This window comes from Pongo abelii, chromosome 5 (genome assembly GCF_028885655.2).
Source record: "Pongo abelii isolate AG06213 chromosome 5, NHGRI_mPonAbe1-v2.0_pri, whole genome shotgun sequence".
NCBI lineage: Eukaryota > Metazoa > Chordata > Mammalia > Primates > Hominidae > Pongo > Pongo abelii.
In genome coordinates, this window is record NC_071990.2 from 148,642,804 (window position 1) to 148,660,039 (window position 17,236).

A 17,236-nucleotide genomic window follows, 5' to 3' on the forward strand; every position below is an offset into this window, starting at 1 on the left:
GAAACTTTAATAGGAAACAAAGGTGGGGAGATCACATAATATGTAGTTATTACATATTCAAAATAGTTATTAGAACATATTGATGGAGGAATGACTCATAATTGAGATATGTGAAAGCTCAATATCAAAACAGCGTATTCTTTTTTACCTAAAGCATTCTTCTTTATTTCTACATAGTATATAACAGAATCTACAAAGAAACGTTTATAGCCACACAGCAGAGCATGGAGTTGAGTGAGAGCCCGGAGTCCTATAAAAATGCTGGAGACTCTTCCCTGGAATCTTGGAATCCTGGACAGCTCCAGAAACTGCCCAGAGCTCCTGCGTAGTGCTCTCACAGCTGCTCTGATGGCCACAGTAGGAAACAGGGTGAAGTCAGACTCCTCTGAAAGCCTTTCAGAATGGTCTCCACCTCAGCAAAAATATTTGAAAGGCAGGTAGCCATAATCTGGCACTCTAGTGGAAAGACTGCCTGTAGTCTGCTGGTGTGAGCCATGGCACAGCCTGCTGTATGGCTATTAGGCTCAAAATTGTTTACCACTATGTCCCTGAAACCAAAATTACAGTAAAAACCCAGTAAATCACCCTTTCCTGCATCAGCAACACCAGACTAATTATCTACATCACAAGAAACCTGCACCTGCGTAGAAAACCCTTCTCCACATTGAAGAACATGACAGTCTGAAATTAGGACCTCACTGAAATGTTTCATCAGGCAGACCTAGTTTTGCTATAAAGAAGCTACCACCCACACTTATCTGAAACTTATTTATTCCTCCCCCAAATTGCCGGCTGGCCGTAATACAGTCATCACTTTCATGTAAAAGGTTTTCAGCACAATGGAGCTCACTCCTATGCATCATCTGAAGCAATAAAAGCTAAATAACCACAAGCTTATAGAATGTTAAGAGGTGAGAAGCAATAGATATCATCCAGTTCAACTCCTCCATTTTTGAGATGAGACAACTGAAGTCCAGAGAGTCAAAATAACTTAATAAAGTTCACACAAGTGAGTGAATGCATTCTATTTCTCTAGTAATTTTCTTTTTTGTAGAAACTCCATCTCTGCCTACCTCGTTTCTCTTCTCTGTTCCTAGCCATTGTCTCACTGTAACCCCAGTAAACTACAAAGGCGGTGACATAACCTAGGCAGCTAACTTTCTGCAAACAGATTCTCACCGGAAAACTGGCACTCGGTGCTTTGGCAGAGAATGTGATAAAGCAGGAGCAGAAAAGAGTGCACCATCTGGACAGAAGGACGCTTAGTGCCAAGTGGGCCCCAGCCACGGGGAAGAAGAAGGAAAAAGGAAGGGTGTCACCCAAATGCACACATTCATTTTCCCTTTGAGGGGATTTGTTAGTAACCATGCTATTCTGAGTGGAAGCCGTTGTAGGTGGTTCTGATGGCTGACGAATGTGTAGGCAAGGATGAAACAAGGTGAGTGGTAGCCAGGCAATTTGCAAATGATTGTGAGCCAGAAATAGTCGGTGGTGTCTGATTACTATGTATGAATGAAGGGATACATCTTTGAAGGGTAAAAGTATGTGTGTGTTTTCCCCCACTTACTCTCCTCTTTCTTTTTAGGAAAGTAGTAAGCACAAGATTTTCCCTGACAGTACCTAGAAAAAAATCTTATATTTAACACCACCCACTGACGTTTCTCTGCTCTTGCTACATTTTAATCATACTAATATTTTCCTATGCTATGGCCACGTGTCCCACCTATGAAAACCCTACTTGTGTACACAATGGTTTTCAAGTCAATTGGAATCATCATAGTTGCTTCAGAGGTTCTCCTCTTAGTGATTCTAGCTTTCTATGCACAAATTGCTATTGGCAATAATATGCATCTCAATTATGATTTTCTGTTTTTGTTATGAAGATGGCTCTAGTGAACTATACCACATTGGAGGCATAAGTATTTTAAGTTACCTTCCCCAGTTTAAGACCAGGCTGACCAACATGGCAAAACCCTGTCTCTACCCAAAAAAAAAAAAAAAAAAAAAAATAGCTGGGTGTGGTGGCATGTGTCTGTAGTCCCAGATAGTCAGGAGGCTGAGGCAGGAGAATCACTTGAACCCGGGAGACAGAGGTTGTGGTGAGCTGAGATCACACTGCTGCACTCCAGCCTGGGTGACAGGAGCAAGACTCCATCTCAAAAAAAAAAAAAAAAAAAAAAAAAGTCATGCATGCTAAACTTTTAATAATACATCCACAATACATCCTCTCCATTGTTCGGCATTTTAGAGTTTACAAAGCACAACACATATATCGTGATATACTATTTTAACAGTAGTAATCTGATGTTGGTACTTATTCCTACTTTATAGAAATGCTCATAGGCTTACTAAACAGAACTCAGCCCCTGAGATGCGCTGTGGCAGGTGGAACAAGCACTGACTCTAGAAGCTGACTGAGGTGGATTTGGATCCTGATACCTACTGTGGCCCAGAGCAAATCAGTGGAGACCTCTTAGCTTCAATGGTAGAAACCCCTATCTATAAGACTCCCATGTTTTCAAATAAGATAAATGATGGGAAGATGCTTGGCACAGTGTGGGGGCACCTGTCCATTTCTCTTTCCTTTCTCAACTAACTCCAAGTCTCATGCTTTTCTATTACACAATAATGCCCTCTTGTTCCTGCTTTTTTATCCTCCTATGACCAGTGAGACACACTCTAAGACAGCTGTATGAGACTAGAATAAAACCTATGGTGAGAACACAAGCATGTGAATAGTAAATATAAGGGGAAAAACTATTCTTCAGAATTGAGCTAACTGGCCTGATCAACACTGTCATGAATGTGAAAAACGGAGGGTACATATCAATCTTTAATGTATTGCAGCCGTTATCTCCCAAACTAAATATGTTCACTTTCCTTTAAAAAAAAATAAAAGAGGGAGAGTACAGGGCTTTTAGCCCTGTACGGTAAGTCACCAGAATATTTCTTCTTTTTTACAATGATTTAAATTCATATTTAGTAAAAAGTAGGCTACTCATAACAAAAATGTCAGCCTAATAAGCTTCTTCTGAAATGATTTTTATTTTATTTGTCTCTGCAGTAATATAAAATCTAATGACCAAGCAAAAAACAAATGCATCTGGTACAGCTGATGCATTCAAAGTCTGTGCAAGCTGGAATGACGGCCTCCAGGCAAAACCGTCAGTACTTGGAGTATCCTCCCTGTTCATCAGGATTCAACCTCTGTGAAATAAAACTTGATGCGTTCCATAGGTAATTCTTCTGTCAAGGAGAAGTCACTGCATCCCTGATGTTAGGAATCCATTTGTTAGATTGTGTCTTTCTTTGAATACCACCAAGGCTGAATGACCTCATAATTTCATTACTCTTCAGCACAGCCCAAGTATAACTCATAAACTGCAGGCAGAAAGATTTCCTCCTCTTGGGAGAGGTTGCTTCTGCCCACCCTTAGTATTTCTTTCCATATGGAGGGTGCTGCCCTCATGGGGCACTCCTGGCCTCTCTTCTCCTCTTCACTCCCTCAAGGGAGAAAAATATCAATCCCATTGTTTTTAAGGAGAAATTTTGAAAGCATAGTCCAGCCCCGCTACTCCCATTTTCTCTTCAAGAACTGGCTGTCTCACTCCATAGCCTAGACTTTGGCAGCCCTAGACTACAGGGGCACAAGAACTGGCATTTAACCATGTAATTCCAATATTTTATCCAAAGGTTACCATGAGCTTTATAGCTGTAGTATTAGCAGTATCTAATTTTTGAAGAGGAGAAAAGTACTCAATATTTAATATATCTTCTTACATATTTATTTCATTGAATAACACCTACGATTTCAACTCCAAAATATAAAGTCCTGGTAGGGAAAAGGCCACCAATTAGAACATTTTTAATTTTTAAAATACATTCACAATATAGCTGCCCTTGGTAAATATATTTATATTTCACTCATCATTATATAGAGATAGATGGGAATTTTGTCTATGGGATTTGAATTTCTACAAATCAAGAAGTCAGATTTTTTGTTTCAATTCTAACTGCCCAGCTGATGTTAATTAAGTACAGAGTGAGAACATTTAAATATCAACTATAAGAAATACGGTTTATCGGTAATCATTTACAAATTTTTGAATAAATATTAAGGTTAAACTTCCAAAGAAATATTTACAAAGCAAAAGAAATGAGTCACTTTAGAAACCTTTTCATCCTCCTCATGCCTAATACCCAAAATATCCCAGGCGCATGGGTATTATGAAATACATTACTGTAAGCCCAGCACATTAGGCAATGAAAAAAACTAGGCCAGAAATGTTCCCATATGTTTAGGCACTAGCTGTTTTTCATGGGTGGCTGGTGGACATTTCCCTTCCTAGCCCTGGAAAATCACCCTAAATCCAGATCATCTGATCAGCTTCTGCCAAGCTGCCTGCAGGACCTCGGAGGCCACTGGGCTCTGTCCACGCTGCTCTTCCCGAATCATTGAACCTTTCTGTGCTCATTGAACTTTTCCCTAGAAGGTCACTCTCCCTAATCTTTAACCATCTTTTAGGCATTGTAAGAAACCTTTCCCACATCTCTGTGAATTCCACTTTAGAGTCTCATCTAATTTCCTCCATTTAGGCAGAAAATGTGGAACTTTACTATAGCTTAAAAAAGAAAGGGAAAAACAATGTCTCCGTCATTCTTTTGGAGTATGTAGTTATGAGGTGTTGCACAAATGTAAAGAACATTGCTGGTTGACTAGCATATATCTCAACACTTTGCAAAGAAATTGATTAAGGAAAATGCCGTTAATTCAGACCTTACTTTGTCAGAAATGTTAACGGGTTTATATCCTAAGTTTACCTTTATGCTATCTATTTACACACATGCTTTCCACATATTGATAGGCAGAACACAGTGGCTCAAGCCTGTAATCCCAACACTTTGAGAGGCTGAAGCAAGAGGATCATTTGAAGCCAGGAGTTCAAAACTGGCCTGAGCAACATAGCAAGACCCTGTCTCCATAACAATATGAGCATATGCGGGTGTTTTTTTTTGTTTTTTTGTTTTTTATTTGAGACGGAGTTTCACTCTGTCACCCAGGCTGGAGTGCAATGGCGCGGTCTCGGCTCACTGCAAGCTCCGCCTCCCGGGTTCACACCATTCTCCTGCCTCAGCCTCCTGAGTAGCTGGGACTACAGGCGCCCACCACCGCGCCTGGCTAATTTTTTGTATTTTCAGTAGAGACGGGGTTTCACCGTGTTAGCCAGGATGGCCTCCATCTCCTGACCTCGTGATCCGCCCGTCTCGGCCTCCCAAAGTGCTGGGATTACAGGCATGAGCTATCGCGCCCGGCCAGAATTAATGTCCTTATAAGCAGAGACACTAGAGAGCTCTCTCCCTCTTTCTCTGTCTCTCTGGAAGCACACAAAAAAGGGTTTCTCAGAAAACGCGGAGAAAAGGCAGCCAACTACAAGCCAAAAGAAGAAACCTTAGAATGAAACCCACCTTGCCAGCACCTTGATCTTGGAATTCTTAGCCTGCAGAATGGGGATAAATAAATTTCTGTTGTTTAAGCCACTCGGTTTATGATAGTTTGTTAAGGCAGTTCAAGAAGATTAATACACTACCCTACCTTCATAATTGCAATAAAGAAAAATATACCTGAAAATATATTAATAAAATATATCTTAATTGCACTTGTCATGACCTAATGCAGACTGCCTCCGACTTACTACGGCTTGACTTCAGATTTTTCAACTTTACAATGGAGTGAAAGCCATACACATTCAGTAGAAATTGTACATGAAGTGCTCATGCAGCCATTCGGTTTTTCACTTTCAGTAGAGTATTCAATAAATCACATGAGATATTCAATATTTTATAATAAAATAGGTTTTGTGTTAGATGATTTCGCCCAAGCATTAAATGCATTTTTACTTACATTTCAACTTACAATGGGTTATTGGGACATTGTCCCACCATAAGTTGAGGGGAATCTGTTACATTTCTGCTCTTGGTGTGTTTCCCATCTAGAGAGGAGGGAAAGTGAGAACAAGGACTTTGTCTCATGCATCACTGAATCCACAGCACACACAGCAGTGCCTGACACAATGTAAATACTAAACTGACATTTGCTAAACAAATACATGTTAGGTAAATGAATTTTAAAGTAATATTAAGCCTGATGTTTTCTGTTATGTGGGTATCTCATCTGAAATGGCAAGATTTCTCTGAAGCAAGATCAGAGAAAATGTATTTTATGTGTTTCCTAGTTTGTAGTTATGAGACACAGAAAAAATACGAAACCTACTTCTCTAGTGTCCAAAATAGAGCATACCACCACCACCTGTGATATTGAAATAAGGAATAAACAAAGAAAAAAGAGCAAAAGGGAAGCATGAAGGCTTCATAAGCAAACAGGGAAGCCATTCTAATCTAAAATTATTTTGATAATGTATATAATACACTAGATGGCATGAGAAATGAGAACACAAAAATGCACCATTGCTTGTTATTTTGGAGGGGAGGACAGTTGCATTTGCTCTTATAATTGTCAAATGTGTTCTTCTTGTGCTGCAAGGATCCATCATAGCCAGCTAGAGACTGGGGGCTGGCAGTTCTATTGATAGACTTGAGCACACACTGCAGTCTGTCAAGTCTCACATTTACATCTTAGGATCTAATCTGTTTTTCTTTCCTTCATGAAATCAATTCTGTAGCAATTAAATAACCAGCCCACAAGGCATTTTAATATCCCAAGCATTTATCTATATATACCCCAGAAAGGAAAAGGTAATTAGAAGTGACTTACTATCACCGGTGCTGGGGGACACATTAGAAAAATCAGTGCTTCATCATTACTTTAAAGAGGTACCTCTAAATCTACTTCATTTGTGATTCAATCCTCCTCTGTGACATGCTGCTGAGTCCTTTGATTCCTAGAGGACAGAGACTTTTAAATGGTTGTCATTATATGGGATTTTGTTTCATTTTCTGTCAATTTCAGGCATCACTGAAATAGACTGTTTTTAGCTGTGGGATGGTATCATCACATGCACACAGCATTGGTTCAAGTAAGTTTTGAAAGATGTGAAAAGGCTCAAAGAAAATGACTTTCCATGTCCTCATCCATTTGAGTGTTTTAAGCTGAGTCTCGTAGGTTAGAATTTCTTGAGGAGTGATTTACGGGAAAAAAAAAAGCAAGGAATTTCCATAAGATCCAAGCAAATTTTATTGGTCTTCTCTTTGAAAACTGAATTTACCTTTCAGATCAATAGCCTGAACATATGGGGAAGTTATGGCAGAGTCTAATGAGCATAGAATTTACCTTTGAAAGACCAACCGTAATTCCTGGTACCGCCTCTTCCAGCTACTAGTAAAACCCCTGCAACTAGATTTCCTCATTTACATTATGGTAATAAAATACCCTTGGTGGTTATTAGATGCACATCTCTTTCCATATTAGCAACTGAAACTGAGGTGCGTATCACCATGCATGGTTACTTTCAATACTCCACATCAGTGTTTGGGACCAAGCTGCTGCTTAGGGCTGCCCTGGTATTCCAGAGGTATAAAGCTAAGGAATCGCTAAGGTGAGAACTTGGTAATGTCTCTGTCACCACCTCCAGAGTTCTTCCTAGCTATATTCACAGTCTCTTTGTTTCAAGCCGTCTGTCTGCCAAACCTGGTTATGGAAGCCTCCAGACTAAGAACTCAGGAATTTAATGTAGGATGTAGCAACAAGGTAAATTTCCTTGATCTATTATCTAGTTCTTTTACCTATTTGCTATAATAATGCACCTATTTGAGGCACTTCCAGTCATAAGTCACATGGAATAATTAGGGAACTCATCTATGGCTGCAGGGAAGATTCAAAGCACATTTATAAGAGGCATAAAATAAATTTTATAAGTGACTCAAAGTATTTTGTCATGGTTAAGTAGAATTATTTTTTTGCTTTCATAGTGGTACATTTTTAAAGGTGCATTTATAAGCTATGGCATGTAAGATTCATGAAAGAGTACCTGCGGCAAGGCCAGATGAGGCCATGTGGGTAAAATGGTTTACAAATGACAAAAGTCAGTATAAATGAAAAATATGATAATAATACTCTGCCAGGAATCAGTTGAAGGAAAACCACTCCATAAATATATTTTGTGGTTTGTAAATTATGACTCAATAAAAAATAATAAGCCAGGCATGGTAGCATGTGCTAATAGTCTCAACTACTCAGGAGGCTGAGGCAGGAGGATCACTTGAGGCCAAGAGTTTAAGACCAGCCTGGGCAACACAGCAAAACTCTACCTCTAAAAAAATTAAATAAATAAAAAATAATAGAGATAATCCAGTATATTCAGAACACCCCAAAACAGAATTTTACTTTGCATCCCCTAAGGAAATACACATAAAATTTAGAGAAATTCTCAGTATAGAATTTAAAGTTCATCTTTTTATGATAGTATATAAATAAGAGCAATAGAGCATGAGTTTCTATATATAACACATGTATATTAGAAACGTTCATTAAGGTAACCACCAAAAGTGGTAGAAGGCTACACTGAATGTGAGTTTCGTAAACATGGTTCCCTAGTGCCATATTTGGTATAGGGGCATCACAAGACGTTTCAAACTTACTAGAATCAACTTAGAGAAGAATAAATCCATATAGCCCAGCAACAAACTGCCAAGGCATTCTGAACACCAAGATCCACCATGAGCATCCACTCCAGAATTTATGTGTTATTCACTCATCATACATCTACCGAGACCCCATTCAATGAAAGCAGAGTGTGAGAACCTCTGCTTTCATTCATTGTTACAGCTCAAGGTATTCATTGTTACAGCTCAAGGACATTACTTTGCCTTTTACAATACTAACATTGAGAGTTCCACACTCTAGGAAAAAGCAAGCATGTTCCAATGAAGTGTGTAATAGCATGCTCACCCAAAGACAGTGAGGACAGATTCCTCATTGATCCCTCTCAGTGCCAACAGGAAAATATCCCAATATGGTGCATTCTACTAAGTATCTCCTTAGGTGTTTCAAGTGGCTAAAAATAAATCAGTCCAAAGTGACAAGTCATGGTCATTAGTGCCTATGAACCTTTACAACTACCATTACTTCTGCCTTTTGCATAACTTCTTAACTCTTGTTCTCATAAGTTTCTACTAAATGACTCATTGCCACTGGGAAGCATTCCCTGAACTTCCCAGCATCAACAACTTCTTCATCTATACTAAGACGGTGTCCAGTTCCCTTCCCTTGTGGGTTGGGTTGGCTGGAGAAAGTGCTGGGGGCTGAAGATGCCAGAGGGGTTACCACCCCATGGCTTCCACTATCACCACTTTAGAGGAAGAGTAAAGTGTTCCAAATAGAGCAGGGCCTTGTGTCACTCTGCCTCACCTGAAAGTTCAGTTCCCTTCTGATTGGTGTACTCCCTACCAAAAACCATTCATTGCCTACTAACCACCATAGATGATATCCAATCTCTAGAGCAGCAGTTAGTAAACTAAGGCCTACTGGCCAAAGCTAGCCCATGACCTGTTTGTGCACGGTGTGCAGCTAAGAATGCTCCTCACATCTTAAAGGTTGGAGAAAATAAGATGAATAAGATGGGACAGAAATTGTACATGGCCCACAAAGCCCCACTTAAAAGGAAACATTTGCTGGCCGGGCGTGGTGGCTCACGCCTATAATCCCAACACTTTGGGAGGCCTAGGCAGGCGGATCACAAGGTTAAGAGATCGAGACCATCCTGGCCAACATGGTGAAACTCCGTCTCTACTAAAAATACAAAAATTACCTGGGCATGGTGGCGAGTGCCTGTAGTCCCAGCTACTCAGGAGGCTGAGGCAGGAGAATTGCTTGAAACTGGGAGGCGGAGGTTGCAGTGAGCTGAGATCGCACCACCGCATTCCAGCCTGACGACAGCAAGAGACTCTATCTCAAAAAGAAAAAAAAAAAAAAGAAACATTTGCTGACCGCCTATTTAGAGAGTGGTGTCGGAGACGTCTTGATTCATTCCCCCAATGCCTTTCTGGCCTCATCTGCAGAACCCAATATCCAGCCATAGACAACTCCCTGAGGTTACCCCAAAATGTGTCTTGATTATAATACAACCACAGCTTTAAACATGCTATTTATTTTCCCTACCATAATATGATCAAATTCGTATTTTAGAAGATTAACTCTGTAACTGATTCAAAGGTGAGATTTTGATGGGTGGTAGGGATAAGGGGAACAGGATTCTGGAGGAAGACCACAACAATGGATCAGGAGAAAGATGACAAAAGTCTGAAAAAGTACAGAGGAGGCTGTAAAATTAGTAGATATAAAACATATAGTAAGGAAATGGATACAGAAAAAAAATAGTAAAGATATGGAACATATTTGTTAGTTGCGGAGACCAAGAAGGAGACTAGGAAGCCAACAGAGCTTGAAATGTAGTAAGAGGAGGATGCTATTTCCAGTCACCAAAAAAAAAAAAAAAAAAAAAGAAAAGAAAAAGGCAGTTCTGGGAAGAAGATAATGGGTTCAACCTCCTAGCTATTGCATTTTCAGTTTCAGTTTCTGTGTGAAATGTCCACGTGTAAGAATCTTTTTTCTTTTCTTTTTTTTTTTTTTTTTTGAGATGGAGTCTCCCTCCATCACCCGGCTGGAGTGCAGTGGTGCAATCTCTATCTCAGCTCACTGCAACCTCCACCTCCCAGGTTCAAGCATTCTCCTGCCTCAGCCTCCCAAGTAGCTGGGACTACAGGCATGTGCCACCACGCCCAGCTAATTTTTGTATTTTTAATAGAGACAGGTTTCACCATGGTGGCCAGGATTGTCTCAATCTCTCGACCTCATGATATGCCCGCCTCATCCTCCCAAAGTGCTGGGATTACAGGCGTGAGCCACTGTGCCCAGCCAAGAATCTTGTAGGCAGCTAGAAAGAATATGCTGAAATTCAGATGAAAGGTCTAAGCTGGTGCCACAGTTCTGGATGCTGGAGTTGGCACTGTGAGAGCAGATGAAATCCTTGTCAAAGCTGGAACCCAAGGAACGCTACCATGCATGGGACTGGAGAAGTAAAACTTGCCAGCAAAGAAGACAGAAGAACTGGTTAAAATAAGAAATAACCAGAACACAATGGTGTCGTGGAAACCACGAGAAAACAGTGCTTCAGGATGCCACGTGCTGCAGAATAATTAAGACCAATAAAGACTGAAGAGTGGCCATGGGATTGGCGACTAGATGACATCACTCTCCTCTCAGGTACTGGAAAATACGGAAGTTCAAAGAACAAACATAGGCTTGTCGGGAAACTATACTACTATTGTTTAAAAGGCTTTAGATTCAGACAAATCGGGCTTTAAATCCTAGTTCAGACACCTCTTTTCTGTGAAGCCTAATTAACCTTTCCAGGTGGCAGCTTCTCCATGTGTAAAATAGAAACCACACTAATTACAAATGACTATTATGACAAATGACTATAAAATAAAATGATAGATGTTAAAGTGCTTGATACATAGCCAATATTTAATAATCAATATGAATTATTATTGTTACCAAAACTGTGGCTTTACAAGAAGATAGATAAGATGATGGCTATGGGGGCACAAGCTCAAAAGAATAACATCGTTTTTCATTTTGAAAAATGAGCCTGTTTACAGACTATAAACAGTGTTTGTATAAATAGAGGTTATAATTGATCACTCACAGTTCTGGAGGATATAGAAAAGGATGAAATTAAGAGCATAGGTGACAAATTAGAATCGACTTTTAAAGAATTAAGTTTCTAAATGTGTATGAGAGAGAAAAAGAGAGATGAGTTGGAAGTAGAGTTGAAAACAAAAAAGAGACAATGGAAGATGAGGGAGTTCCCTCCTGGTTAGTAAAATTATAAAGAAAGCCAGCTTAACGCTTCTCAGGGGACCAATCTCTGCGAGGTATTAGCATGTCACTAGAGAAAATTAGTTTTACTAGAACTTCTCACAGAGAAACTGCAGTATTCTACATGGTAGGAAGGCAAATTCAATTCCTTCTTGAGGTGGAGAAAAATGAAACACTCTTCCCTCTGCCAAGAAGGCCCATAGTTCCCCCAGTGCCTTTCTGGTCTCATCTGCAAACCCAACATCCAGCCATGGACAACTACTTGAGGTTACCCAAAAATATGTTTTGATTTTAATATACCCACAGCTTTAAACATGCTATTTCTTTTGCCTACCATAATATGATCAAATTCTTATTTTAGACAATTAACTCTGGTAACTGTTTCAGAGATGAGTTTTTGATGAGTGGTAGGGATAAGAGTCATTAGTACAGTAATAACAAAAAACGGTTACTACACCTCTTTGTACAAGGGGAGGGGAGGCTCTGCTGATCTGCAGAGCTGTTGCTTTGCAGAATGCAGTGTGCGTGTCTGGGGCCATAGCTGAATTGCTTAAAATAATGGAAGAAAGGTTGATCCGTCCCTCCTTTCCCTTTAATAATTATCTAAGCCAGTAGTCCCCAACCTTTTTGGCACCAGGGACCTGTTTCGTGGAAGACAATTTTCCCACGGACTGGGTAGGGGAATGGTTTTGGGATGAAACTGTTCCACCTGAGATCATCAAGCATCAGATTCTCATAAGGATTGTGCAACCTAGATCCCTCCATGTGCATTTCACAATAGAGTTTGTGCTGCTATGAGAATCTAATGCCGCAGCTGATCTGATAGGAGGTGGAGCGCAGGCGGTAATGTTTGCTCAACCTCCACTCACCTCCTGCTGTGTGGCCTGGTTCTTAACAGGCCACAGACCAGTACCAGTCCATGGCCCAGGGCTTGGGGACCCTCAATCTAAACAACACTGGTTTGAAATGTTCCAAACCAGCAGCCCGCCTGGGGTGCTCAAACCTTGGCTCCATTGGAAATGGAAATGAAGTTCCTGGTGATGGGGAGTGGGTCAGGGTATTTGAAGACAGTGGAAGGGATGATGACAGATTCTGTGAGAAACCTGAAACCAACAGGTATTGAAGATAGAAACTGTGTAAGGGGCTTACAAATGAGAAAGGAGAAAAAAAATCAAGTGACTAGAACACTCTGTGAGGTCACCTATACTTCTCTTTCTTTTCCCTTAACTTCTTCCCTTTTGCCAATTCCTTCTGCTGACTTACTTTGAAACTCTGACATTTTCAATTCCCTCTTTATTTCCCCTCTCCCCTGCCCCACCTCACCCTTGGTCTTTATTCTCCTGACTGTATACTTTTCGGGCAGCACTGCTTTGCCACTCCACAGGTAAATCAGACTGATTTGATCTTATTTCTAGGGTATTATGTTTCCCAAAGTGGTGGGGAAAAAAAGATAGGATACATAAATTCCAGTTTATATAAAAATAAAATGGAATCTGAAGTACTCAACTACGCTTCCCTTTTTATACATACATAATTTTTTCATATTTTGCTTTACAAAACTACAATCAGTGCCTCTAATAGACTTTCCCTTATTATAGCCTCTTCAGTCCATGCAGTATAAGAAGAATCAAACTGTTTTAAATATGCATATTCAAGCCAGAGAATTAATTTCAAAATAAGATATTTTCCAGGAATAATTACTGCTGTAGTTAATGACCTGTAGCATGGTTTGGTCCATTAACTCCTCCCAGCTGGTTAATACTCCCTTAGGAAATGCCCAGTGTCTCAATAATTATTGACTAATTAATTGGGCTTTCCTGGACACAGATGTGTTTTTGTAACATCACATCTCAAGCAGGTTTATTTAGTTGTCCACTGACAAAATGCTGTTGTCCAGTTTCAGATTCTTCTAGACTGATATTCATTGATGGTCTAGTTTTCATTCATGAAAGTATCAAAATAAAAATGAAATCAGAAAATATACTAATGTGAAACTTCCCAAACAAAATAGGCTTTTTTTTTCCCTAAGAGAACTATGTGCTAGCTCTGTGATACTAAGCAAGTTACTTAACCTCTCTTAAGCTTCATCTCCTCATCTCTAAAATGGGGATAATAATAGCAGCTGCTATCATAGGAGTCTTGTAAGAATTAAGAGATAATGCAGAGTAAACATATAGGACAATGCATGATATCAGTATTCAGGAAGGCATCATTTTTATTTACTATTTTCTTTGCTACAAAAGCAGAGGGCAGATTGCATGGGCATAGAATATTTTGCACCAATTACAAGCTCACCTCAATCCCAATATTTTTGGCCTTTTTCCTAAAACAGATCCTAAAGAGAATTATACAGTACTCACGGATTCTCTAAACTGAGTGGGAATACAAGAAAGGAAGAAAAGAAAATAAGGATAGACTTCTCTTCTCAATCACTCTTTGAATGTGAAAATGCTTAGCCACCAAACTCTTGATCATTTTTTCATCAATAGTTTTTTTTTCTTCAATACCTCCACCAAACTCCTGATCTTTTTTTCATCAATAGCCATCCATCAAGTATAGATAGCAGCAGGAGGCAGACAAATGCCTAGGCAGATAGGGGCGGGTCCCTAGTGAAACTCCACCTCCAAGCTGAAGACAGTGTAAAGCCTGAAAGCCAAGCTACAAGTCAAATCCACGGACCAGATTAAAAAATTGTCTTCCTGTTTGGCACATTTTCCTCTGATTGAACCCCACTCTTCAGCTATTTTACATATACCTACCCTTTCTAATTGGTTTTCTACACTGCCATGCCCATCTTTGAGTGGTGCCTTTGCTTTAGCCTTTCTTTGCATACTCACAAGCCAATCAGCACACACTCTCCATTCTGAATCCATAAAAAGCCCTGGACCCAGCCACATGAGAGAAAAACCACCCTGCATCCCCTCTCTGCTGAGAGCTATTCTGTTGTTCAATAAAATTCTTCTCCACTCATTCTCATCCTTCTAATTCTCTGCATAACCTCAGTCTTCTTGGATGTGGGACAAGAGCTCAGGAACCACCAAACATGGGTACAATCTGTAACATAGGTGGGCCAAGTGGGTGGGGTGCCTCCAGTGGCAGGCCCAGAGCCAAGTGAGGCCCAGGCAGGCATGCATCACTGGCCGTGAAGGTCCCCAGTTGGCACAGTAGCCGAGAAATATCCTGCATCATTTCAGCCACTGAAAATCACGAGTGACCCAAATGAGAGAGCAAGAGGTCAAGGTTCTGATATGCTTTCAAACACCGATTTGTGCACTTGCACCAAAGCATGAAAATTGCTGGTGAGTTTGGGCTGCATGGCTAAAAAAAGGACGTATAACAGCTGCTGACTGAGAGCCTCCATGCAGCTGAGGCCAGGTTTTCCCCCATGGGTGCCACAAAAGCAGCCATAGTCCCATAGGGACTGCAGCCTTGGGATTGGCAGTGCCCTTGGGAATGACAGTGCCCTTTAGAGGAGAGGAGTTGTCATCTCTGCAGAAGCTCCCTGTGTCCCTTTCCTGCCTGTCTTCTCACTCGCTTTGCCTTCTCACTGAAATCTCGCTTTGTCTTCTCACTGAAATCTGGAAGAACAAATAATAGCCTAGAAACTGAAAAGTAAGATTCAAGCATCTTTCATCTAATGTGATCTGTTGTGCAAACCATTATAAGTCAATGGCTTGACCTTTTTTTTTTTTTTAAATTTTCAAAATCTCATTACATCCTCTAATAGGGTTCTTTTGTGGATAAAAATGATTCAGTGCTTTTAAGTACAAGATCTTCGCTGCTTATAAATGCTCGCTGGAGTCACATAAGTGTAGTAAATTATAAATTTGGAAATGTAAAAGTAACAGGCTTCTGACTGAACCACAGGGCTGTATATATTTTTTTAAACCACAAAAAGAAAAATATATAGCTTGCAGTTATTATAAATAAAATCACAATAATTTACCTATATTAGTCCATTTTCACATTGCTAATAAAGACATACCTGAGATGGGGTAATTTACAAAGAAAAGAGGTTCAATTGATTCACAGTTCTGCAGGGCTGGGGCAGCCTCAAGAAACTTACAATCATGGCAGAAGGAAAAGCAAATATGTCCTTCTTCACATGGAAGGAGAAGTGCCGAGCAAAGGGGGAAAAGTCCCTTATAAAACCATCAGATTGGCCAGGCGCGGTGGCTCAGCCTGTAATCCCAGCACTTTGGGAGGCCAAGGTAGGTGCATCACAAGGTCAGGAGATCGAGACCATCCTGGCTAACGCGGTGAAACCCCGCTTCTACTAAAAAAAAAAAAAACACACACACACAAATTAGCAGGGTGTGGTGGCAGGCACCTGTAGTCCCAGCTACTCGGAAGCTGAGGCGGGAGAATGACGTGAATCCAAGAGGCGGAGCACTCCAGCCTGGGTGACAGAGTGAGACTCTGTCTAAAAAAAAATAAAATAAATAAAAATCAGATCTCCTGAGAACTCACTCACTATCATGAGAACAGCATGGGGGAAACTGCCCCCATGATTCAACTACCTCCCACAGGGTCCCTCCCATGACACGTGGGGATTATGGGAACTACAATTCAAGATGAGATTTGAGTGGAGACACAGCCAAAACATATCATTACCCTTAGTTTGTAATTTCAATATTTTAAGCCAATGCATTAAAGGAAAACATAAGATGAATTTTTATGCATTAATAATTAAAAATAGTGGCAATATCATTTTCACTGAGATGTTTGAATATAGTCTTTCATTTAAAATTTACTCCATATCTATATATCAGGTAGGGTCTCAGAATAATTAATCTAATAGCAAGAGCCTTGATTCTCATTTCAGTTTCTATATGGAACTCCTGATGACTTGAAAGAAAGTGAGATCCAAAATAAGGATTGGTCCTTCTAATGGTAACAGTCATGTAGCACAAAATTTCAAAAAGGGAAATGCATATAATTTACTATTATAAATATTTGGAAAATCAGCATCTAACTTACATGCTTTAGAAAGAAAGAAGACTTTGGGAAGTTGTGCTTTTATGAAGCTTTCTGCATTGCTTATCAAAACGAAGGCCATGCTAAACATGGCCTTCACTGAGAAATACCAGCCCAGGAACAAACTCATTTCTGATAAAGCTGATGCAGCTGTTTGATGCACAGAATAACTCACAAGGATTCCAGAAGCAGGAGTACTGTTTATTCAGTATGCTGGCAGAAAGGAACTTTTCATTTAGAAGCTCGGAGCACATAATGAGATTTATCTAAAAGCAATGGTGGCCACAGAAACTGTCGAGATAAACACAAGCGGATAAACACAAGGGGATTTCATTTTGTATTTAGCCAGGCCTACAACCCATGTAGGAGGCCCATAAAACCAGACTGCTTGTACATAGGAGCGTAAGCATTTCTATGATGAAT

The 17,236-nt window shown here is 40.1% G+C and overlaps 2 long non-coding RNA genes across 6 annotated transcripts in view; both read right to left on the reverse strand.

Moving 5' to 3' along the window:
- LOC112133760 (uncharacterized) overlaps positions 1-17,236 on the reverse strand; it is a 303,317-nt gene that overhangs the window by 225,623 nt on the left and 60,458 nt on the right. The gene's annotated exons all lie outside the window — the stretch shown is intronic.
- LOC134761566 (uncharacterized) lies at positions 554-10,425 on the reverse strand. Its single transcript, XR_010140371.1, has 3 exons — positions 9,765-10,425; positions 6,773-6,899; positions 554-5,990 (listed from the first exon to the last, which is right to left on the reverse strand). It is a non-coding gene; the product is annotated as an uncharacterized LOC134761566 (long non-coding RNA).